The sequence below is a fragment of the Cannabis sativa genome, chromosome 5, assembly GCF_029168945.1.
Source record: "Cannabis sativa cultivar Pink pepper isolate KNU-18-1 chromosome 5, ASM2916894v1, whole genome shotgun sequence".
In the NCBI taxonomy this organism is placed as follows: domain Eukaryota; kingdom Viridiplantae; phylum Streptophyta; class Magnoliopsida; order Rosales; family Cannabaceae; genus Cannabis; species Cannabis sativa.
In genome coordinates this window covers 40336892-40362054 of record NC_083605.1, presented here as the reverse complement: position 1 = coordinate 40362054, position 25163 = coordinate 40336892, and the positions used below count along the sequence as shown (strand labels likewise).

The 25163-nt window shown below is 36.7% G+C and overlaps 1 non-coding gene across 1 annotated transcript; it reads right to left on the bottom strand.

Moving 5' to 3' along the window:
- Window positions 1–2856: 2856 nt before the first annotated feature.
- Window positions 2857–2963, bottom strand: LOC133038601 (small nucleolar RNA R71). The gene has a single exon (XR_009688099.1). It is a non-coding gene; the product is annotated as a small nucleolar RNA R71 (small nucleolar RNA).
- Between the last annotated feature and the right edge of the window lie 22200 nt (window positions 2964–25163).

Below are 25163 nucleotides of genomic sequence, written 5' to 3'. Positions count from 1 at the left end.
TTGCGCAACTTCTCTACTTCTTCCTTCAGGGCTAATGCTCGTTCTTTGTCCAGTAGCTTTCGCTTTTGTTGGACTGGCCGAAAGTTGGGATCAATATTCAGAACGTGCGAAATGATAGAAGGATCAATTCCAACCATATCTGCATAAGACCAGGCAAAAACGTCTAGGTTTGCTCCCAGAAATTTTATCGATTCTGATTTTACTTCGAGCAACAAACCCTTTCCCATCTTTAGCTTTCTGGTTGGGATATCTAGATCGATCTCGATCTCTTCTAACTCTTCCACAGGTCCAACATTGCTGCTTGGGTCCCCAAGTCAAGGATCCACATCTTCATACCGACCATGGGAAGTTCCCTACTTGGGAATGTTTTTTCCCTGGTCTGTGCTCTGGCTGGAGGATACTTCCTTCTTAACCTTGGCCACTGCAAGGTTATAACATTCCCAAGCGGACTACTGGTTTCCTCTCAGACACCCTACCCCATTCTTTGTTGGAAACATCAAGCATGAGTGGAATATTGATGTGACAACCTTTAAGTCATACAATGTCAGCCGGCCTAGCATTACGTTAAAAGCTGAAGGAACATCCAATATCAGGAATTTTGCCATGATAGTCATGCTCGTCGAAGCTTGTCCCACAGTGAGGGGTAGACGAATTTGTCCTAGAGGTGTGACTCCTTGACCGGAGAAACCATAGACAGGTAGGAGACATGGGGTTAGATTCCTGAGCTGGAGTCCCATCATTTCATAAGTAGTTTTAAACAAGATATTGGAAGAGGCTCCATTATCAATCATGGTTCTGGCCACCATTTAATTGGCTATCTTGACTTCCACGACTAGTGGGTCATTGTGCGGAAATCTAATTTTGACAGCGTCTTCATCGTTGAAAGTTATGGTAGGCCCTTGTTAGGTTATAATTAGCCTATGTTTCGGGTCTTTAAAGTTAGCATTATCTCGTCTATTGGTGTCTTTTGGAGCAGTTTTACGCTTGATTTTCATTATTTCAGGTTCCCGGAGGGTTAAAGTTCAAATTCAGTCAAATGGCGAAGAACTGGGATAAACTGGAAAAAAATTGGAAAATTCGGCTCCAAAAGCTACAGTAGTCGCGACTTCATGAGAGCTGGGTCGCGACCCTTTTTCCAGGTCGCGACTCTGGTCGCGACTTCGAGATTTGGCAGAACCTCTGATTTTCGAGGTTTGCCTGTAGTCGTGACCAGCTTAAGGGCTAGTCGCGACTTGGTACAGACGTCGTGGTTTTGACCTAATTTTGATTTTTCTCTCAATTGGAGGCACACTACTCATCCCTATATAAGGAATACGACAGTGAAGGTCAGAATTAAGCAGAAATAGACCTAATAGTGGAGGCAAGTGGAGAGGAAGCTATCTTGAAGACCCGGAGCGATATCACCTTCTAGTTTCTTTCTTTTACCCTTAAATTCTTCTTTATGTTTGTTTTTATTTCTGAATTAATCATGGATGTTTTTAGAGTTATTATGAACTAAATTTCCCAATAAGGGAGGATGATGATTGTTGTTTAAGTTTATGCCTAGTTAATAAATAATTGCCATTCCTTCATCTTATGTGTGAATACTATCTTTATTTGTGTTTAATTCCATGTGCAAGCTTGACCACCTTGAACATGTTTAATGATCTCAATTCGAAATCTGAAAAGTGAGAATTGAGAATGCTAAAATTTGGATAGTCTAGGTTTTGATGTAAAACGAAAGTATTTACATAGCCTCAGTGACTAATAGATTATTGCTTAATGCTGATTTTGTGTTGATTTAATTAAGAAGTTAATTAGAGAATACAATGTTTAGAACCTAAAAGATCTGAAAAGAGTTAGGTTAATTTATAATCTGTCATTCACATTGAGATAAGGATAGCAATTAGGTATTAACATTGGTAGCTTAACAACAGGATTCACCTCCCTAATCTCTCATCTTGATTAATCTTCATTTATTTTCTCTTTAATTTCTAAGTTATTTACTTTCAAATTGCAAACTTATTATTTTACCAAATAGAATCATAAGTATAGTTCAGTAGTACTTAATCCAATTCCCTGTGGTTTGACCTCACATGCGTGAGATACTACTTGATTGCGTACACTTGCGTAATAAACATAAAATTCGTAACAAGTTTTTGGCGCCGTTGCCGGGGAATTGTTTAAAGATTAATATTACACAAATTATACTAACTTCTACTTTGGTATATTTTCTCTTGCTGATTTTTCTAACCTTTTTCTTGCAATATTTTCGTGATCCATTTCAGGAATCCTAAGTGTATGCGCCGTCAAGGACAAGTTGTCATATTACCAGTTGATCCTGAAATCGAGAAAACTTGTAGGAGGAACCGAAAGAACAAGAGGCAAGAAGGAGTTTCAGCAACTGTTGAAACTTTAGAAATCATGGCTGCTAATGTGAATGCTAATGCTGCGAACAATGGAGGTAATAGCGGTAATAATGGTGGCGCCGTGGAAGATCAAGCTAATGGTCGCAGCTTGAGAGATTACATTCTCCCTACTCTGACGGGAGTGTAGTCATGTATCAGGCCACCGGCAGTGGATGCAAATAACTTTGAGATCAAACCTGCCATACTTCAAATGGTGCAGTCTTCAGTTCAGTTTGATGGCCTCCCTTCTGAAGGTCCTAACCTGCATCTCTCTAACTTCATGGAACTTTGTGAAACTTTTAAAGTTAATGGAGTTAGTGATGATGCCATTCGACTGAGACTGTTCCCATTCTCTCTTAGAGAACGAGACAAGAGTTGGCTAAACTCCTTGCCACCCAACTCTATTGCCACATGGAATGATCTGGCAACGAAATTCTTGTCAAAGTTCTTTCCTCCAGCCAAGTCTGCAAAGCTGAGAGGAGAAATCAATAACTTCTGCCAACAAGATAATGAATCTCTCCATGAGTCTTGGGAGAGGTTTAAAGATCTGATCAGAAAGTGCCCTCATCATGGTATAGAGAAGTGGATGCTGGTCCACAACTTCTACAATGGGTTGGTAGGAAACACTAGAACTCTAATAGATGCAGCAGCTGGTGGAGCCTTTATGAGAAAAAGTGCTAATGAAGCTTATGATCTATTGGAGGAGATGGCTCTAAACAATCAGCAGTGGCCAACTGAAAGGAGTCAATCAAAGAGGGTAGCTGGTGTGTTAGAGGTTGATGCCATCACAAAGTTGACAGCTCAAGTTGACGCATTGATAAAGCTAATTGTAGGCAAGCTAAACAAGCCTAAGTTATGTGTGAGTTATGTGGAGGAAGTCATCACTTTTCAGAGTGTCAAGCAGATGTGGATGATTTGCCAATGGATGAAGCTAAAGCCATTGGAAACTATTCACAGAACAACAACAATTATGGGTTTAACCAGGGTAATAACCGAAGAAACAGTGGGTTCTATCAGCAACGAAATCAGAACCAGAATCAGACTCAACAGTTGAATCAGCAACAAACCTCTGGTGGAAATTCTAGTTTGCAAACAGATTTATTGCTTCAATTCATGACTGAAACTAGATCTTCAATCAAAGACCTGCAGACACAGATGGGCCAACTAGCAACTCAAGTAGCAACTCGTCCTCAAGGGAATCTGCCTAGCACAACTGAAGTAAACCCCAAAGAAAACTGCAAAGCAATTACCCTGAGAAGCGGTAAAAATTATGATGGTCCTGAAATGCCACAACTAGCGAATGGAGAAAAGGAGAATGAAGCTCAACCAATGTCAACCCCAACACCCACTTCAATGAAGGCTACTGATAGCCCAACACAACCACAACAATCTCCACCAATTAATAGTGATCACCATGTGAAAATACCCTACCCTCAAAGGCTTAGAAATTCAAGCCTAGACAAGCAGTTCACCAAATTCCTAGAAGTCTTCAAAAGACTTCACATTAACATTCCCTTTGCTGAAGCTTTAGAGAGATGCCAACTTATGTGAAGTTTATGAAGGAAATTCTGTCAAAGAAGAGAAAGATGGGGGATTATGAAACAGTGGCTCTAACTGAAGAGTGCAGCGCCATTCTATAGAAGAAACTCCCTCCCAAACTCAGAGATCCAGGGAGTTTCACTATTCCTTGTACTATTGGGAGAATTGAAGGAATAAATGCACTTTGTGACTTGGGAGCCAGCATTAACTTGATGCCTCTATTAGTGTTTAAAAGATTGTAGCTGGGTGAAGCAAAGCCAACAACAGTAACTCTCCAATTGGCGGACCGATCACTAGCCCATCCTAGAGGGGTCATTGAGGATGTGTTAGTTAAAGTTGACAAGTTCATCTTTCTAGTTGACTTCATCGTTTTGGATATGGAAGAAGATAGCAATGTCCCAATCATTCTTGGGAGACCATTCTTGGCAACTGGCCAAGCCTTGATCGATGTTCAGAAGGGTGAATTAAAGCTGAGAGTCCAAGGAGAAGAAGTGGTCTTTAACATGCTAAAGGCTATGACGTACCCAAAGGCAAGTGATAACTGTTTCTTCATTGACTTGATTGATGAAATTGTGGGTGAGAAAAAGCTGCTAGATGATCCTCTTGAACTAAGTTTAACTAAAGATGAATTGACGGAGCAAGAGGGACAAGAGGTCATGGGTTATGTGAAGTGGCTTGATTCCTATGGGCCCTTGAACAGAAGATATTTTGAGGAATTGGGAGCAGTTCCAAAAGAGCTAAAGCCATCAACTGAAAAGCCTCCAGAACTTGAATTGAAGGTGCTTCCTAGTAACTTGAGGTATGAATTTTTGGGTCAAGATAAAAAGCTGCCAGTTATTGTTTCAGCTTCTCTCTTTGATGTGGAAACTGATAGACTTTTGAGGGTACTCCGAGCTCATAATAAGGCCATCGCTTGGACACTAGGTGATGTCAAAGGAATCAGTCCTTCAACAGTGATGCATCGAATTCTCATGGAAGACAATGCCAAACCGACAATTGACGCTCAACGAAGACTCAATCCACCCATGAAAGAAGTTGTTAGAAAAGAAGTAGTTAAGTGGTTGGATGCTGGAGTTGCTTATCCTATTTCAGATAGTAAGTGGGTTAGCCTGGAGCAAGTGGTTCTAAAGAAAGGTGGAATGACTGTGATCAAGAATGAAAAGAATGAGTTGATTCCTACAAGAACAGTCACTGGTTGGAGGATCTGCATCGATTACAAGAAACTCAATAAAGAAACACGAAAAGATCACTTCCCTTTGCCCTTCATTGATCAAATGCTAGACAGATTGGCGGGGCAAAAATACTACTGCTTTCTTGATGGATATTCTGGATACCACCAGATAGCTATAGCACCTGAAGATCAGGAGAAGACTACTTTCACATGTCCCTACGACACTTTTGCTTCAGAAGAATGCCATTCGGCTTGTGCAACGCCCCTGCTACTTTTCAAAGGTGTATGATGGCTATCTTTTCAGACTTGATTGAATCTTGTATTGAAATCTTTATGGATGATTTCTCGGTTTTTGGTTCTTCCTTCGATCATTGTTTGGAAAATTTGGAAAAAGTGCTAACTAGGTGTGAAAAGTCTAACTTGGTACTAAAATGGGAGAAGTGCCACTTTATGGTAACAGAAGGAATTGTTCTTGGGCACAAAATTTCAAAGGCAGGAATTGAGGTGGATAAGGCTAAAGTTTCAACAATAGAGAATTTTCCACCTCCGTTTCTGTAAAAGGAGTGAGGAGTTTCCTAGGACATGCTGGCTTCTACCGCAGATTTATCAAGGACTTCTCCAAAATCTCAAAACCTTTGTCTAGCTTACTTGTCAATGGTGTTCCATTTGATTTTGGAGAAGAGTGCTTGAAAGCTTTCAAGGTTCTAAAGGAGAGATTGATTTCAGCACCGATAGTAACTTCACCAAATTGGGAGTTGCCGTTTGAGTTGATGTGCGACGCAAGTGACTATGCCATTGGAGCGGTCTTGGGTCAAAGAGTTGACAGAGTATTCCACACAATCTACTATGCCAGTAGAACTTTGAATGATGCTCAATTAAATTACGCCACTACAGAGAAAGAAATGCTGGCAATAGTGTTTGCTTGTGACAAATTCTGACCCTACTTGATTGGAAATAAGGTAATTGTCTACACAGATTATTCAGCAATCAAATACCTATGACCAAGAAGGATGCAAAACCGAGACTGATTCGGTGGGTACTTCTACTTCAAGAGTTTGACTTAGAGATAAAAGATAAGAATGGCATTGAAAACCTGGTAGCAGACCACTTGTCAAGATTAGAGCTGGAAGAGAGTCAGAATACAAAGGAGGTACAGATAAATGAGCAATTTCCTGATGAACAAATCTTTAGTGTGAGGGAAAACCTGATGGTACCGTGGTACGCTGACTATGTTAATTTCTTGGCTACAAAAATAACCCCTCCCGAGCTTTCGCGTCAACAATTGAAGAAGTTCTTTTCTGAGGTGAAACATTATTATTGGGAAGAGCCAATCCTCTACAAGCACTGCGCTGATCAGATAATTAGGAGATGTGTGCCTGAAGAGGAGATGTATTCTATCCTAAATTATTGTCATGCTTTACCATGTGGAGGACATTTTAGTGGAAACAGAACAGCTGCGAAGGTGTTGCAAAGTGGATTCTTTTGGCCAACGCTATTCAAGGATGCTACTACCTTTGTAAAGGCATGTGATCGTTGTCAACGAACAGGTAATATCTCATGAAGAAACGAGATGCCTTTAACAGGAATGTTGGAAGTTGAATTGTTTGATGTGTGGGGAATAGACTTCATGGGTCCTTTTCCTTCATCCTTTAGCAATCAGTACATTCTTTTGGCTGTTGATTATGTGTCTAAATGGGTCCAAGCTGCAGCTACACCTCAAAATGATGGTAAGACAGTTCTCCGCTTTCTACAAAAGAACATCTTTACTCGGTTTGGTACTCCTCGAGCAATAGTAAGCGATGAAGGGAGTCACTTCTGTAACAAGCAGTTTGACGCACTTCTTTCAAAATATGGCGTCCGACATCGAACTGCTTTACCATACCATCCCCAAAGTAATGGCCAAGCCGAAATTTCTAATCGGGAGATCAAAATGATTCTAGAGAAAACAGTGCAAAGATCAAGGAAAGATTGGTCAAAAAAAAAATTAGATGATGCATTGTGGGCATATAGAACTGCTTTCAAAACACTAATTGGCATGTCCCCATATCGGTTGGTGTTTGGAAAGGCTTGTCATCTACCGGTGGAATTAGAGCATAAAGCTTTTTGGGCCATGAAGACTCTTAACATGGAACTAAAAGCTTCAGGGGAGAAAAGATTGTTACAGCTGAATGAGTTAGAGGAGTTTCGAAATGAAGCCTATGAAAACGCAAAAATATACAAGGAGAGAACTAAGAAGTGGCACGATCAAGGTCTAGTACGGAAGGAGTTTCAACCAGTGCACCAAGTCTTACTCTTTAATTCAAGGTTGAAACTGTTTCCTGGGAAGCTGAAGTCAAGGTGGTCAGGACCATTCACAGTGGTCAAGGTGTTTCCTTATGGAGTGGTGGAATTAAAAGGTGTTGGTCCAGCAACTTTCAAAGTTAATGGACAGCGTTTAAAGCTTTACTTGGGAGGTCAATTTGACCAAGCCAAGTCCGCCATGATTCTGGCGCCACTTTGAAGCACAAGGCTCAGCGTCCGGCTATATGACGATAAAGACAGCGCTCTTGGGAGGCAACCCAAGTGTTTTCTTTAATCTTTCAGACTTTTTGATTATGTTTTTAGTATGCTTTAGTATTTTTAGTATTTTCAATTTTTAGATTAGTACCAGACATAATTTCTTTTTAGTTAAATCGTGAAAAGCGTGAAAAAAAAAAGTTTTTTTTTCGACTAGGAGCCCAGAAGTCGCGACCTGGCAGTTCCTGGGTCGCGACCCTGGTCGCGACTTGGGTTGTATAGAGACTCGTAAGAAATTCTAAGTTTCAGAAGTCGCGACTTGGGACATTGCAAGTCGCGACCTATTTTCCAGGTCGCGACCCCAGTCGCGACTTCCAAATTTTCCAGAGAGCTCATAATATTATCGTAAGCTAGTCGCGACTAGCCTTTGGCCAAGTCGCTACTTGCTCGCGTATTTTCTATGAATTCAAATTTTTCCCCCTCATTCAACCCTACACCAAAAATTTCAAAATTCAAATCCTCTCAGCCGAACCCTACCCCTTTCCATCTCAAAATTTCAATTTTTCATCTCCAATCTTCAATCTTTTTATCTTTTCTTAAATTTCTTAAACCCAATCCATTCAAAAACCCAATTTCACTTAACAAACAACACATATCATCAAAACCCATACCAAAAATCACCCATAATACCCCAAATCCGAAAATCACCATTGTCTTCAACTTCAACCTCAAGCTTTCAAGAACATTCAACAATGGAGGTGGAGTAAAGCTTTTTCGGGTTCGTAAGTATCACTTTCTTCAATCTTTAAGGAATTTGATTAACTTTTTCTATATTTTGGGTGATATAATTGTGTGTTGTCCAAAATATTGTTGATATTGGGTTTGTCATTATTGTATTGTGGTATTGAGTGTTTGGGAATATTGTTTGAGAGAATTTTTTATTTTTGGGATAGAGAAAAATTAAGGGGAGGTGCTGTCCAATTTTTTTTTTTTTACAAAAAAGTTTCACAAAAAAAAAGAAAAAAAAATGGCACCCAAGAGGACTAGGAATGTAGAGGAGGGTTCGTCTTCAAACCCACCACCAATGGGTTTTGATAGGACCCGCTTTGGGAACATTGAGGCCCAAAATCGCTTCATGACGCTAAAGAATAGGGCTTATATTGATGATCGGGGTATTGAATTCCCCGAGAATCCCTTGAGGCGTCAACCTCGATTTGAAACAATCAGAGCTCAAATAGAAAGAATGAAGTGGGGGAGCTTTGTAGATGCTCGGGGTTGGGCTAATGTTACTATGGCTTGTGAATTTCTTGCGAATTGGCCCGACCGCCGGAATGGGGAAGTGAAAGTGCGTGGGAAGAAAGTTCCTGCTACTGCTGATGCATTTAATGTGATGTTCTCTGTCCAAGATTACACTAGGGAAGAACAACGCCTACGAATTATTGAGGAGGAAGAGCAGTTTGATATGGTGGATGTGACGGATACAGTGGGATTTCCTGGGTTGAGGTTCCATGACAATGATGGCACCGAGGGGTCGCCAAATATCCTATACCGGTGTGAGCTGAAGCCGGTGGCAAAAACATGGCTGTACTTTGTGAGTGCTCGGTTAGTGCCAAATAAGCATTTTTCCGATGTCCAAATGGATCGCCTAAAATATGTGTACGCCATAATGAAGGGGTACAACATTAACATTGGACAAGTCATAAGGCAAAGCATTGAGCAGATCGTGCAAGGAGCCACGAGAGGTGGTTTGGGTTTGGCAGGAGTTATCACCGAACTCTGCGGGGCATATGAAGTTCCCCAATTAGAGTATGACAACACGGTGTTGCCACTTCGCAAGATGGACATCGCCTTTGTCAACAGGCTGAAAGAGCCACATCCCTATGGCCAACCACCACCTGATGCACCGCAAGGGCGTAGGCGGCAACACGAGCCTAGTGTTGAAGAAGAAGAGGAGCAGCCCCTACAATTGCCTGGGCCTATCGATCCTACAACACAATACACTCATGCACAGCGGAGTTATATAATTCAACAGAACAACCACATGCAACAATACATGGTGCAGAGGAGTATTTATGATGAAGGACAAGTTCATCAACTCAACTCTCTTATCAACAAAATGAACATTGGGATTGATGACCCCAACTATTTGGCACAAGCTCCTCGGTTCTATCCCTATGACCAGCCGCCACCACCCAACCCTTTCTGAAAGGGTCTCAGGTAAGTCTCTTTTCTCTGCATATTCCTGTATACATTGGGGACAATGTCATATTTAGTTTGGGGGGAGAGACTTAAAAAAAAAAATTAAATTCTGCACTTTAATTTCTGCATTTTAATTTTCTGTTTTAGTTTTTTTTGTTTTATTCAAGGAATGGCAATAAGCTTGATGATAGTTGTATACTGCTGATTAGTGCGATGTGATCTGAAATTGTAAAATAACTGTGTGCTTGATTTTGTTAACTCTTTGGATTAGTTCGGATATTTTGAAACCTGTGTTTTTTCTGCAAATAATCAATCTGTGAAAATTGTTATAACTGTTTTACTATGGTTTGTGGTAAGATTGATAGGATAGCTTAGAACTTGCATGTTTATTCTTTTGAGGCGAAATCCTTGATAGTGTTCAATTGGAATATGACTTAGGCATTTGTTGGATAGTTTGAGCCTTTCAAGCCTACCATAATAATGTGTATCCCTAGTGAACCTTTTGAGCCTAAACCTGTTTTGTTTTTAACCCGTTGATTTAAAAATTTTGCAACCACACTATTAATTTTTTCTTCACCATGTTATCCATGATATCATAAGCTGCATAATTAGTTTGGGGGGAGAGGAAACATTTAGTGAGAGAAATTAGTGAGAGGGAGAAAAACTTGTAAGATTGAGAAGAGGAAAAATTGTAATTCAATGTCACTGAAAAAAAAAATACAATGGAAAAAAAAGGAAGAACAATAAAAAGAAAAAAATATGTTTGAAAAAAAAGAGACTCAGTGATGTTTGGAAAATAATAGAGATAAAAAAAAAAGTAAAAAGCTTGTGGGTTCTATATGTGTGCTTATGATATGTTGAGCGAAAAAGTGTCTTTTGCCTATCCCTGAATATCTGAGCCATTATACTTAAGCCTTTAAAAGACCTAATGATTCCAAAGAATACTGTCAACATTAGTGGAGAAAGGTAAGCATGCAAGCTTATGAGTTATCGGATTGTGGAATTAATGGAAAGAGTAAAACTTTTATAACAATGTTTCACATTTGAGTAAATTGTTGCAGTTGTACATAGTGTTATTAATGGAGCATCCGAGTTAATTGTTAGAGTTAGTAGGATCAAAATTCTAGTTTATGAAAGGAAGAAAACAGAGCATGAGTCAGCAGCATAGTAATTATCTGATAGCGTAGTTAGTTTTTTTTATCTTACTCGGGGGCGAGTAAGAATCTAGTTTGGGGGATTTTGTTAGGTTATAATTAGCCTATGTTTCGGGTCTTTAAAGTTAGCATTATCTCATCTATTGGTGTCTTTTGGAGCAGTTTTGCTTGATTTTCATTATTTCAGGTTCCCGGAGTGTTAAAGTTCAAATTCAGTCAAATGGCGAAAAACTGGGATAAACTGGAAAAAAATTGGAAAATTCGGCTCCATAAGCTACAGTAGTCGCGACTTCATGAGAGTTGGGTTGCGACCCTTTTTCCAGGTCGCGACTCTGGTCGCGACTTCGAGATTTGGCAGAACCTCTGATTTTTGAGGTTTGCCTGTAGTCGCGACCAACTTAAGGGCTAGTCGCGACTTGGTACGGACGTCGTGGTTTTGACCTAATTTTTATTTTTCTCTCAATTGGAGGCACACTACTCATCCCTATATAAGGAATACGACACTGAAGGTCAGAATTAAGCAGAAATAGACCTAATAGTGGAGCCAAGTGGAGAGGAAGCTATCTTGAAGACCAGGAGCGATATCACCTTCTAGTTTCTTTCTTTTACCCTTAAATTCTTCTTTATGTTTGTTTTCATTTCTGAATTAATCATGGATGTTTTTAGAGTTATTATGAACTAAATTTCCCAATAAGGGAGGATGATGATTGTTGTTTAAGTTTATGCCTAGTTAATAAATAATTGCCATTCTTTCATCTTATGTGTGAATACTATCTTTATTTGTGTTTAATTCCATGTGCAAGCTTGATCACCATTTACATGTTTTATGATCTCAATTCGAAATCTGAAAAGTGAGAATTGAGAATGCTAAAATTTGGATAGTCTAGGTTTTGATGTAAAACGAAAGTATTTACATAGCCTCAGTGACTAATAGATTATTGCTTAATGCTGATTTTGTGTTGATTTAATTAAGAAGTGAATTAGAGAATACAATATTTAGAACCTAAAAGATCTGAAAAGAGTTAGGTTAATTTATAATCTGTCATTCACATTGAGATAAGGATAGCAATTAGGTATTAACATTGGTCGCTTAAAAACAGGATTCACCTCCCTAATCTCTCATCTTGATTAATCTTCGTTTATTTTCTCTTTAATTTCTGTGTTATTTACTTTCAAATTGCAAACTTATTATTTTACCAAATAGAATCATAAGTATAGTTCAGTAGTACTTAATCCAATTCCTTGTGGTTCGACCTCACTTGAGTGAGATACTACTTGATTGCGTACACTTGCGTAATAAACATAAAATTTGTAATAGCCCTCCTGCTCGTGGAACTTTGGGCTTCCTTTCTTCCACAGCCAGGATAACTTCTTTTTGTTCGTGCTGCCCTGTTCGAGCATACCTCTCCCGAGCTTTTCCCGAATCTCCAGCAATATGTAGGCCTGCAATGATGACTTGCAGATGTCCATCTACCGGTGGAGGTAATAAATCTTGGTTATTGTTGTTTCCCTGACCCTGATCGGTCTTGACATACTTCTACAAGTTTGGGTTATTTTTCCTTATCACGAATTCAATTTCTCGCTTCAGGGTGTTGCATTCATTAGTGTCATGGCCATAGTCTCTGTGGAATCGACAAAACTTCGACATGTCCCTCTTGCTGACATCTTTCTTCATGGGCTAGGGCTTCTAATATGGGGCCAGGGACTGAGTTGCCACGTAAACACTTTCAACGTCTTTAGTCAAGATAGTGAATGCAGTGTACTTTGCTTGATTCTCTTAGGGAGTTTGTCGGATTTTCCGGTGAACCTTCCCTTCTTCCCATTCTCGTGCCTGTGGTTGTTGTTGGAACGTTTACCACTTGAGTTTGAATTATTTGGGTAATGGGAAGGTTGGGAGGATGTTCGAGTAGAAGGAGATTTTGACTTGCCAAGCTTTTGCTCAACTTCCGCTCGTTGAATGGCTTCTTCGAGCTTGATGAAGCCTTCGACACGGTCAAGAAAGTCACTCATTGAGTCTACCGGCCCGTTCTTCCTTATATCCTTCCAAAGTTCACCGAGGACTTCAATGCCCCCCAGTATCGCGGATAACTTTCCATCTTCAGTTACCTGAGAAACTTTTGTTGCCTCCATCATGAATATTCTGATGTATGCTCGGAGAGGTTCGCCTAGTCTTTGCTTGACTTCAACCAGGTCTCCCAGATGCAACGGAAGTTGGCGAGAGGAGGAGAACTGTGCATGGAATTCTGAAGAGAAGGCTTTCCATGAACTAAACTTTCCAGGGGCCAACTTGAAATACCATTGTTGGGCAGTTTCTGATAAGGTAGGAGGAAAGATTTTGCAACACACATCTCCTCGTACCCCTTCCAAATCCATTTGCATTTCGAAATACTTGTGGTGGGAAAGTGGATCTTCTCTTCCTGTGTACATTTTCCATGTTGGCATTTTAAACTTGTGGGGCAACGCCAGAAGATTGATTTCGGGAGAGAAAGGAGTTCCGCTTGCTTGGTCCAGCTCGAGATCATTATTTCTCTGTCCAGCCATGCATTGGAACATATTGTTCAGTTTGTCTAGCTGTGCCTGTACGGCTGGGCTAACCTGCTCGGCATCCTGGTCGATTTGAACCACACAAGTATCCTTCTGAGCGGGAATTTAAGCACGGGCTCTGGGCTGCACGATCATCGTGACAATCTGAACGTCTACTCGTCTCCTTCTATTCAGATCACTCCTTAGGTCATGAGTCGTCCCCAATCTTTCAAATACAGAAGCGCCTGGTTGTCTTTGTGATTGATTTTCTTGCTTCACAGGCAGAATAGCACCATTAACCTGGTTAGAACTATCAGGTATGACCTCTCCCGATGAATTACTAGACAAGGTCCGCCCGCTTACCGCTAGGCCCACAAGTGCAACTCATGACCGGGGATTTGGGGGCTGACCATTTGCAGTCTGGGAAGTATTCATCGTTGGATCTTCGTTCGTCTCACCCAGGGGGATGACACTTGGAGGTTGCTGACTTACAGTTTTGTAGGCTTTTCGTATCAGCATAGTAGCTTGCCGACTACGATTTTCAATTTTTGTATGATGAGCCCTTAACGCTTCCATATCTTTATCTCTCCACTCAGTAAACATACGCCTTCGTTCCTCGAACGTGAGGTTTACCGCAGCGCGGAGATCTTCCTGATCATGATGTAGGGCATTGGCATGATCCTGCACAAGCCCAAGAGCAGCACGGAGGTTTTGTAACTGAGTATCATCTCCAATGGTTGAGTGTTGGTAACAGGCCGAACGACTGTGTTATAAATGCCCTGGTTGGGTGCTGAACTGTTATTCCCAGTCTCTTGCACACCAGGCGCCATTTCATCTATACAAGTCGTTACACCGTGACCCACGTTTGCCGGCTGTTCAGGATTAACAGCTGGAGGAACCCTTGCGTTTCTTGGGTTCGGCAATGTAGGATCCACCGCCTATGGATTGGCTGGATCAACTAGGCCCCTACGAGTCTGCACCACCATCGTACTTGTGGTTAGATTTTGAATGAAGAGCGATTCTTGATTCTATCTCTAAATGAAAGCACCAAAATGTCTTATTTAGTAAGCGATCAGTGGTTAATAGCAATTGATATAGTAAAGCGATGTAAAGACACAAGAATTTTATTGAGGTTCAGCCCGAGTGGTTCGGTAATACCCTAATCCTTGTTATTTGTATTGACTCAAGAACAATGAGAAAGGTTCCTTTTCTTATAGCTCTTACAACAATATCTCTGAATATGAATTCTTAGATAATATCTCTAGGGTAAAATCTCTCGTCCTTTGCCCAGTGAATATGCATCACTATTTATAGGACTATGAACTTGGAGAAGAAGTATTTCCCTTCTCGTTACAATGGATATAAGTAGAAAGATTGCATGATAAATGCAGAATACACTGATCGTGGGATTCGGCCATCTTGCCATATCTCTGTGATCTGATCCCCAAGTTCTAGGAATTTCTTTGATGAGTCACGATGCAAAAACTGAATTCACTAAGCGTTGATTGCTCTGCGCGGATTGCTGATCGCTTTGTTCCAAACATCCCTATGAGGCATCCTGTTCGGACTATACCCACCGAGCAGATACTCAAAGTTGATTTCACGTGTCACCATCATGTGATGCCACGTAAGAGTGTAAAAATTGGGATAACAAGATGAATCTCATTAAAACAGGAACTATGTAGAACTAACAATGGAGATTGAATATCCTTATAATAAAGCTCATTATTTTAAAGGAGTTATATTTTCATTTGATACTTACTTTAGTCTATTTAAATAATTAAAATTACTAATTTAGATAACTCTAAGTATAATTTTAATTTAATATTTATAAAATTATATAAATACTTAGATAGATTTGAAAATAAAAATTTATTTTCAATCCTTAGTATTAATTTTCAATAAATATTATAAATATTACTTAATTTAAGTTGGTTTAAAATTAAATAAATAATTAATTTTGAACTCAAAATTAATTTTATATATATACTTGATTAAATTTGAAATTCAATGTATGTAAAATATATTTTGAAATTACTCATTAAAATAAAATAAAATAAATTTCAAAAAAATATTCTAATTTATATTGATCTAAAATTAATTAAATAATTTTCAACATAAATATAATTTTTCTATTTAATTAAATCTCTTAACAAAAATATCTAATATTTAAGTATCTTGAACAAATCAACTTAAATATTAATTTTCAATTTAATCAATACATTTAGAAAAATTTTAAAAGTCTACTTAAAAAATAACTATTGTTAACGCAGATTTTTGTTAACAATTTTGAGCCTATTTTTGTAATAAAGTTAACATAGGAATTAAAAGAAATTTAAGAAAACTAATAGAAATAAAAATCACACGAGGCTTTTATGTGGTTTGTAGTTAACTCTGCATAGTCCATGAGACTATCTTATTTAGATATTTCTAGGTACAAAATTAGGGTTTTTAGAGTCAGTTAACTCCTTTTTTCTTTAAGATTTTTCTCTCCCTTTTTTTCGTATAATATGCCCCTATTTATAGTAATATAGGTTCGCAGTTAATTACATTTGAATTCGAATCCCATAACAATATTCCTCGAAGTTGTGGGCTTTAAATACGCTCCATTTTAGTACGTGTAAATATCATTAGAAAATCACCCAGCTATGATTTAAACCATCTTTAAGGCAGTCAATGCTGACATGGATAGGAACTCCCTTTCAGAGGTATCATGTTGGAAGTATGTTGCCTTGTATATAGATGACTTGATTCATTCATATACCTTCCAGCACTGGCATGAGCACCAGCGTACTGAGCAAACTTAAGAACTACTTTTTGACTATAAGGCCTTGTAAACTGGACAATCATGTCCTTCAAGTTATTACACTTTATTATTATTACGTATATTATACGCTAAGTGTTCTAATAACCAATTTACCTGGTTAATTCCTCTTTACCTACACCAAGGTAGATGCCTCGCTATGCGTTATTTATAGCTCCTTCGGTATTATGCCTTCCAAGACAAGATGATTTCTCGTCAATACATGAATTGATAGTTTGTATATCCTTCTCTTGCTTAATACTATACATTCAACGAGTTACAAATATACTCTATTAATTATGCATTTAATGAGTTATTCCATTTTGGATTTAATGATATAATTACCATTATATTTGTTGATACATATTCTGTGAAATTGACACGTGTGACCTTTTTAATTATAGCCGAATTTTGGGTATAACAATTTCCCCTTAAAATGTCCTTTTCAATGAAAAGTGCTTTTTAAATAATTACCGTGGGTATTTCCGTCATAATCCAATTTGAAAATATACATGCTTTTGAATTTGTCGATTTTATGGTTTTGAGGCACATCATTTGCATTACTTAACAATCTTTTCCACTTCTTTCCCATTTCTACTCGTTGGATCTTCTACCCCTTAATCCTACGGTAATTGAGTTCAAAGTATAAAACGACAAAGGAGCTATTTTTCCACCATTTTTCCCTTTTCAAAAAGTTCAATCTTTTCTAAGAAATTTCCATCCTGATTTTCTGAAACTTTGCATGCCCTCATTGTCGTTGACATACTTTCTACAAATTTCCTCAAATTCAATCTCCAATCTCAGGCGTCCCCAGATTTCATTCTGTCGTTCGTCTCGAACCCAAATACAGAGTTCTCCCCTACACAGGCGTAGTTCTTTAACAAGTAAGTATCTATTCTCTTCCTTATTGGTATATTTTTAGTCGTAACTAATTGCACAATTGTTTCTCTTTTGCTGGGTTCTGGTAAAAAATTTATTTTTTTGGTTAACTTTTTGGGTTTAGAAGGAGTTAAAACTTAGCTTTACCATATTTATAAGTTTCTCGCTTTAACAAATTTCCTCCAAGAATTGGGATTGCTCTTTCTATAAAAATATTCCAATTTTATTTTGAAATTTGTTCTCCAGAATTCTTAGAAATAGAGTGTCCTAAGAAATTGGCCCTTCCATTCAAAACTAAAACACGGAAACCTCAATCTTTACTTGAAGGAAATGATGCAAAGATTAGGGACCATATAATAAAAACCAACCAAGACGAAGTTGCTAGTCCCCATAGGAAATTTTTGCAAGAGATATCCGAGGGTAAACATTGTTTTTTAGCGAGACGCAGCCTAGCCTGAACCTCCCTTTTTATCTTCAATTCCTCTCCCGAAACCAATATTTTTACGCAAAGTCACTGTTGTTTTTTCCCCAAGTCACCTTGAATTTGATATCATATCTTCTAAGCCTCGTAAATCAAAGACCTTTAACGATCCTAATGTCACATTCGAGGTTGAACTCATCGAATCCAAGATTAGGTCTATGTAGGCTTATGTCGGGGGCATACTTAAGTCCTTCCATATCAAGCAGAGAAAGGGCTGTATGGTAAGGTCCGTTGCTCTTTGGGAATTCAATTTTTTCCTCCTCAAAGGGTAATTTGTGACGAGTGCAGTGGACCTAACACTAGCAATTCCTCGGGCATTGTTGCTTGGAGGCTCAAACAAATCAAGGCTAGGGCAGTCCTTCCACTAAGGGATTACATCAAGGAATTCTGCAACCATCTCGAAGTTTCCCCCTTTCTGTTGAACCCCATTTCGTATAGGATTCTCGCAAGTTTGAAGGTCATATACAACATTTTAGGATGGGAGTGCCCCACTCCTTTGCAGATAGTATATTTTTACTCAATTAAGGAGCTTCTTACAAGGAAGCGGGCTGCAAGAGGCTTTTACTACCTCGACACCCACACGAATGATTGTAGGATCATCGTAAGGTTGCCAAAGAAGACTTCTTCTAGATGACGGGCCTCTCTCCAATAAATACAACCGTCGTTCGCATCATTCGTAAGTACCACTTCTTTTTAAATCTTAACTTTGAATTGTCTTGATTTTTTTTTTATTTTTGAGGTCGTTTATTAAGCTTTTGTCTGTTTACAGCAGTTCCTCGGAGACCAGTTTTGGCCATTGAGATGGCAAGGAAGACTTCTTACTAAACAAGAAGAACCTTAGGATAATCGATCTTCTTGCCTCAGATGAATATTCTGACTATAAAGTACCCAAGTATTCTTCGTGGCATAAGGTCCCAGTTTTAGCCGATGAAGAGAGCGAGGATTACGTGGCTCGTGCACATTATCTCTAGAGAGTAGCCCCTCAAGAAGCTAAAGAAGGATCCTCCTGAGGTAATCAATGTGGATGGTCACCCATAGTGCTTAGGGCTGAGCGTAACACTCTAGTGTCATTCCTTGATAGTCAATATAACTTTTACACTTGGAATCCCTTTCTCATAGATCACATAACACATAGATTCGACAGTTGGTACCCTAGGTTTCATGTACAACTTAGTTGTAGTAGTTCATATTATGGAATAGCTGAGTAATATGAGACCAACATGGACAGGGCAAGCCATCTCGATTCGAGTTGGGATTTATCTCCACTAAATCCTACTGATATTTTCGAGATCCCAGGGTCTACTGAGTTTAGTTATTATTGTAGTCCTTCCTCATCATCTTTTGATAACTATGGTAACTTTCTTTAAGTGGGAGTTTATCCCCCATATTCTCCTTATTTATTTTTGTTTAAGTGCTAACGTACTTCCTTTGCCCCGCAGACATGGATCTCAACTTGGAGAATATATTAAAGAGTCCTCCTTTAGTCGATAACAAATCTAAGAACAGAGCTGCCCAAGTCGGTGATGCATCAGGTTCTATCAAGGAACCCAAAAGGACCAACACCAAAGCCAACAAGAAGAAATCATCTGGCCAACTTACTATCAAACCAGCCAAGTCTCCCGAGAAGGAGGTGCCAGCAGTGATGAGTTCCAATGAACTACCCACTAAGTCAGTGCACCAAGTGAAGTTCTCTGGTTCTCATCTAGAGATGGTTCTTCTCAAACCCTCCTATCCCCTGCCTCTCGAGGTCAGGGCAAAAGGTTCGCAAATCTGCTCCCTGTACGCCACTAATGGTTGGCATCATTTCCAAATCATCGGGTTTGGCGACTGGGAGCTTGTCACGTGAGGCAGCTCAGATGATCTCGCTAAGAGGAGGTCTGAACTCATGCATCAGGTAAGTCTCTTTTTCTCCATATTATTCTCATAATGATATTTTTTTTTACTCCTCTTGATTTTCATCCTTCTTGGAGGCATTTTTTCTCTCCTTTGCTACTCACCATAGGTCGTCTTAGTGGATTGAGATGCTCGAGAATGAGCTTCGCCAGACTAGGGAGTATAGGGATACTTTAGCCAAAAAGTGGAATAACTCTGAGGCTGAGGTTTCTCGCACAAAGGAAGAGGCTGAAAAGCATTGTCTGGCCGACCAAAACAAGATCAAGGAGCTTGAGGATTCTATCCAATCCATCCAGGCCGACCATGACAAAAAACTCAAAGAGCTGGAGGCTGAAACCAAGGATAGGGTCAATAGCATCACCAGGAGAACCATTTATCAGACCTGGTCGGCCAAGCCTGATATGGACTTCAGCTTTTTGGGTGAAGGAGTCGATGCCATGCTTGCCCTATGCGACAAAACTAGGAGAGAAGAACTTGGAAAGGATGAAGAGGTCGAGGTGGAACAAGAAGATTTATCCAAGTCTCCTAAAATGTAGGCTTAGTTTTTAATCCTCTTTTTTTTTTTTTATTTAAGAAAATGGCCATATGGCCGAGAAAATGGTTTGCCCCTTGTGGAATTTTTTATTGTAAAGAAAAATTTGCAATGTTGGATGGCCAACTTTGCTTTTACTTTATCTTTTTATTTATTTCCTCGCAACTTTATATTTGAACTTAATATATTTGCTTATTTCTGTTTTTGCTCACAACTTAAACAATTGTAAGTAAGCATTTCTACTAATCTTGTTTCTCCGTCGATATCGCTTAAGTAGTTAATAATCTGCTATGCATGCGAGCAGTTATCGTTTGCCATGGATTCTATTCGCGAGCAATTTGTTAGTTCTACTTTCCATAAATAGTCATAATCTGCTATATGCAAACTTAAACATACTTTAAATAAATAATTCATCTTGTGAATTACTTTGTACATTTTTGATTGCTTATATGAATAGTTAGGCCTTCTATTCATATCCTAGGTTAAGTATTATCTTTTCAAGGCATCTTGGTGCCTCCTTCATAATACATTCCTATAAAATGTGAGTCGTTATATATTCAGCTTTGCATGTAGCTTAGTGTTGTTTTTATGAGTTAAATCTCATTTACAACTGCTACTTTTGATTTTCCTTTCTGACGAGAAAGGTTCAATTTTTGACTTTACTGTTGGGTTTTGTGCCCTAAATAAAACCCTTTACAATCTGATTAGTAATCAATATAAGAAATTTGAAGTGATTTATGTTTGCTTGAATTTTACATGCTAATGGTTTAATATGTTTATTACATTTACACACAAAATCAGTTAATTTCAGATCATATGTTTATTCACAATTACAGTATTGTCAACACAGTGGAATGTGATTGTGATCATATGAATCAAAAGACTAAGTCCCTGTTTCATCCGTATTTTGGATTTACACTGATGTGATAATCAGCGATGATGTGTACTTACACTTGGAGTAAGTGTTATGTTCTTTCCAGGACATTAGTAAAGTATACTAGTTTTGAATGTATGGAGTATACATTGGACTGGACCGATATTGCAACTTAGTTAAGATATTATAAACTTACCGTCATATCTTTCCAAGTCAATATCAGTAGTCGATCTTAAGATTAAAAGAATCTAAATTCTGATATGCTTAAGCTCAACTCACGAGTGTTATTCATGTTCTTTGATTTATTAGTTAAGCCTACTTTTGGGTTAGGGTGATACGTATATTTTGGGAACATGATAGTATGATTGAGTGGGAGTGCTGAACATAAATATGGAATCTATAGCTTCTACTGGTGTGTAGAAGTTAAGTGATGATTCCCTTCGAGCTTAGCTAAATAGAAGTAAATGGATGAGCTCTTGTTTAAGTGACTAATTCTTAGATCACTAAACATTATTTACAGGTAGCTAAGTGTTTAAAGGGGCAAAATACGTTGAGGGGTGAGAACGGTAAAATTATCCCATCTCGATATAAATCATCTATATAGAGGAACTTTGATCACAATAAGATTATAAAAATGGTTAAATGAGATAGCATATTTATATCGTGGAACATATAATATGCTCTATATAAGTCTGAGAGTGCAATTTGAAGTTCTAAGAGTGGATTCAACGAAGAATTAATAAGTATGAATTTACTTAGTAAATTCGGTTCACTTATTGGAAGCTCAGCATATAGATCCATGGTCCCCATTCTAGTTGAGACTATACTTCTTGTAAGACTCAATAATTGATTTGTGATTAATCAATTATAATTCTAAAGTTAGACTATGTCTGATTTGTGAATTTTCACTAACCAGGGGCGAAATTGTAAAGAAAAGAGACTCTAGGTTTATTTATTTATTAATAGACTTTATATGTCTTATTAATAATTAAATTAAATGACAATATTATTTAATAATCTATTTTAGTTATTAAATAATTTGTTTTGGCATTTAAATGGTTAGAATTGGAAAATTGGCGTTTTTGAGAAAATAGAAATAAAAAAATTGTGAAAACTGCAAAATCCAAGTAAGGCCCATTAACACCTATGGCCGGCCACTTGGGATGGTTTTTCAAATTGATATTTTCATTATTTTAATGCCAAATAATTACTAACCTAAACCTAGTAGTTGCCTATAAATAGAAAGTGATGGCTAAGTCAAATAATATGCTTTTAATGCCTTTTGTCAGAAAATCAATTTTTCAGAAACACTGAGCCTTCCCTCTCTCTCTATAGCCGAAATCAACTCTCTCTCTTTTCCTCTTCTAAATTTTGAAACCCTTAGTGATAGAGTAGTGCCCTGTTGCACGATTGTTTGTGATTTGGATGGTTTCATGTTGTGTTGAGTGTTATATGATGATTGATTGATGTTTCTAAATTTTCGTGAAAAATAATTGAAATTTGTTTCTAGAATTATTTTTATTTGATAGTATGGAAAAAATTAAGCAATTTACTTTTTTACAGAACTCAATTTCGATTTAATTTGAATTAGTTATGATTTTTTGAAGTTTCGGAAAAAATCAAGGTCGTGCAACAGGGCCACGCGCGCGGACGAGGGTGACACCCTCGGACAGTACGCGTTTAGACAGTGCTCGACTGAGCTTCCTGTCTGAATCTCGCCCATCCGCGCGTGGAAATCCTGCAACCCTCCTCCTGCACCAACTTTTCTCGGCCATGCACTCCCATACGTGCGCGCGGACAGTATGCACAGCATACTGTCCGTACAGGTCGCATTTTTTTTCGTTTTTCTTCGATTTTTCATGCTGTTTAATGGATTTAACTTCCGATTTTTTGTGTAATTTTGTATTTAGACATTTACTATTCCTATTTTAATTCTAAATATCATAATTAAATTAATTATTTTTTTAATTTAATTCATGATATTAGTGTAATTTGAATTTGAAAATAGTAAATATCTATCTTTTTTGCTTAATTATCTATCTTATTTTTAAATTTGATTATTCTTATCTTATTTTTAAATTTAAGGTCAGATATTAATTTTTTTTTTAAAATTATATATTTTTTTTAATAATTTGACCTTATTTAAATTTAAAATAAGATAACTATAATCATGATATTTTAAATAAAAGTAAGATATTTTGCTAACTTTTAAATTTTGTTATTTTATTTATTTAAATTAAATCATAAAATCCGAAAAAGATATTTATTTATCTTTTTTAATTTTTATTGAATATTTAATTTATAAAATAACATTAAATTTTTTAAAAGTAGTTAGCAAATTTTGAAATGATATTTAGGTTAGTTGAAACCTAATTTTTTAAAATTGTAGGTTTCATTTTAAATATTATTTTAATTAATTTCGAAATATATATATTTTATTTTTTTTTTAATTCGAAAATAAATATTTTTTATTATTTAATTATTTTTCGAAATTTAATTATTTAAAATTAAATAAATCCTACATCCAACTATCCAGCTAACCTTGTTGCAGGAGTATGTGTTTTAGCTTGTTTGTAAGTTTTATAAAACCTATCATTGCTTGATTGCAAATAGCCATGGTTAACTTGTTGACAGATCCAATGATCTGATTTTAACCCATGGTTCAATTGGTAAAGTAAATAATTTGTAACAGGTAAATTTTACAATCTTCTTTGATCTGTGTATGACATAGCAACATGATAGGATCCATCCAAATGTGTGCCTGTGTGAGCCTATATGTTTATTTTATTATATAGACGCATATAGGTTGTTGCTAAATAAAATGTCACACCATGATAGATTTTATTTAGGTCCATTTAGTTTTTGGACCTATTCAATTAATAACAGCTATTTATTTTAAGGTTAAATTCCTCTCTTTTGGGCCTTGTGTGAGAGTTGGGGGCCAATAGAAGTGGGTACGACATACTGAACCCAGCTCCCCCTCACATGAACTACCCCAATTGTGAAGGCCCATTTGCCTGATTTGAATAATTGTGCTAGGTTAATTAAATTAGTTTAACCTAATAAAATTGATTAGCAACATAATTAACTTTTAAAATATATGAAATTTATTTTCATTTTAATATTTTAAAGTTAATTCTAAGAAAAACACTTTTAGTTTTAGATATTATTTCTAGACAAACTATTTGTATTTTTCTTGTAATTAATTAAATAAAGAATTTTAACTAACTAGATTCTTTCTGGAGCTTATTTAATTAAATATTCCTATTTAAGTTATAAATTAGTTATTTTAACTGATTTTTCATATCTAACTTAAATTTAAATATTTAATTTAAATTTAAAATTTAAGTTGAGCAATTCTAGGCATTAGTTATTAAAGATTCTTAAGATATTTTTTAAATTAAGTGGTTACAACTTAATTGTTGATATTTAATTAAATTGAAAATATTTAAGTTCTAGATTTTTTTTTCTATAACAACTTAAATAAGATACTTTTTCAAATTTTTGTTGAAAAGATACTTAGTCAAATAAGATATTTTCTAAATAGTTATTTCTAGAGTACTTATTATTTCTAATATTAAATAGGAAAATATTATACATTGTGAAATTAATTATTTAAATAATTAATTTTGGTACAATTGAATTTAAGTATATTTTTTCCTAGTATTAAATTAGAGATTAATAATTATGCCTTCTCTACACTTAATTATTTATTTTTTGAATTTAATACATTTAATTAAATTGAAAATTAAATATCTAAGTTGATTTTCATCATGATACTTAAATATTTCTTTTTTCATGACACTTAATTAAATAGAAAATTATTTTTAGTTGAAATTTATTTTTTCAACTTAAAATTAAATAATTTTCAAAATATTTTTTTTGTTTATTTTATTGATCAATTTCGAAATTGCATTTTATAATGCAAGATGATTTTGAATTTATCTTGAAAAATAGATTAAGTTGTAAATTAATTATTTATTTTAATTAATTCTTGGATCAACTTAAATCAATGATTTTTTCATTTATTGATTAATTTAAAATAAATGAATTAAAGTATATTATTAGAAATTGAATTAATTAGTCAAAGGAAAATCTAGATAGGTGATATTTTTGCTTGAAGTATTTTTTCTAAGTATTTATTATTTAAGTATTTCGAAAATAAAGTTTTATACTTTCTTTTTCAAAATACAATAAATATATTCTCATGAAAATTTAATTTGAGTTACAAA